Source organism: Chrysochloris asiatica, unplaced genomic scaffold, assembly GCF_000296735.1.
Source record: "Chrysochloris asiatica unplaced genomic scaffold, ChrAsi1.0 scaffold00002, whole genome shotgun sequence".
Lineage (NCBI taxonomy): Eukaryota > Metazoa > Chordata > Mammalia > Afrosoricida > Chrysochloridae > Chrysochloris > Chrysochloris asiatica.
This window is the reverse complement of record NW_006408520.1, coordinates 44,577,050-44,578,663: the sequence shown is the minus strand read 5'-3', so window position 1 is coordinate 44,578,663 and position 1,614 is coordinate 44,577,050. Positions and strand designations below refer to the sequence as shown.

Here is a 1,614-nt window from a genome sequence, read left to right as displayed (position 1 = left end):
ATATTATAATGAAATGTGCAAAGACCTGGAGTTAGAAAGCTGGAAGGGAAGAACATGCTCAGCATTCTTTAAGTTTAAAGAACTGAAATGAAAATTCAAACCTCAATTTTCATCATTGAAGGATTCTATGGGCAAAATATTGAATGATGCAGAAAACATCAAAAGAAGATGGAAGGAGAGTTGTCATCTGGAACTCAGCCTCTGGCAGTACCCTACCACTATCCCCAGATTTGCATTCACTCATAAAGGGAAACATGGTGGAAGTGTGGTATATGGACAAGACCCCTGACAATCAATGGAAGCGCCACCAACTGGAGCCCAATCATCCGGTTGGCCTGGAGCTACTGCATCAGCTTGGTGTATTTTACTGGAAATTGGGTACTTACAAACCCGAGAGTGATCCACAATTAGAAAAGATACTATTCCTGGATGGAAATAACAAAGATTAAATACTAAGTTATGAAAAAAGATTAAAATGTTTTATGAAGAACACTTACACTTGGATGATGGAATTCGCTATGTCTTGAATGGGAGTGGATCTTTTGATGTAAGAGATGAAGAGGACAAGTGGATTTGGATTTTCATGGAGAAGGAGACAGGATAACACTTCCTACAGGAATTTGTCACTGTTTAACACTGGATGAAAAGAATTATATAAAAGCTATGCGGCTGTTTGTTGGATAACCAGTACGAACAGCATACAATAGGCCCACTGATCATTTTGATGCTTAAGGACAGTATATGAAATTTTGGGCATAGGAGTGTTCTCTGGAAACTAACACACGACTTGTAAAGATCCAAAGCATAATAATTGAGCAGAAAATTAATCATTTCTCTTTGCCTTTCTTGCAGACTTGCAGTTATGTTATATTTCCTTTTTAAGATTATTTGATCAGAATATTTTTTAATGAAAGGAACAATACAGTAAATTTCTATATAGATAAAACTATGAAAATCTAGACAAGTCATATATTCATTTTTCCTAATTAAAACAATAACAGTGGTTCAGTAGCCTTGTAGGAGTGCATGCATTCACTTTTAACCTGAACTAAAGTTTAGTCTTTAGTTCAAAATGTACCCACATATGTGATCTTTGAATATACAGAATATCAATGGATTAAAAGCACTACTCAAGAGACAGAGAGCAGCAGAATGGATAAGAAAACCAGATCCTTCAATATGCTGTCTGCAAGAGACACATCTTACACACAAAGATAAAAACAAATTAAAAGTTAAAGGATGGGAAAAAAAAATATGCCAAGCTAATTGCAATAAAAAACGAACAGTAGTGGCAATACTAATCTCTGATAAAATAAATCTTAAGGCAAAAACCAGCATAAGAGATAAAGAAGGACATTATCTCATGATTAAAGGATCAGTTGAACAAGATGACATAACCGTCATAAATATTTATGCTTCCAATGAGACTGTGTGCCTACAGGCTGAAGATTGGATTTTGGATATTTATGTGTACAGCAAATATTTCTGATTCATTCATTCATGATATATAAGGGGAAAATGGGGCAGTGCATTTTTGGGTGTACGTGTTTTAGTTACATTATGTCAGGCGCAAGTATGATACAATGTAATACAGGCATAGTTAGCTCTACTCTT

The 1,614-nt window shown here is 35.1% G+C and overlaps 1 pseudogene; it reads left to right on the top strand.

The window, feature by feature from the left end:
* Positions 1 to 254: 254 nt before the first annotated feature.
* LOC102840240 lies at positions 255 to 759 on the top strand (annotated as a pseudogene).
* The last annotated feature ends 855 nt before the right edge of the window (positions 760 to 1,614 follow it).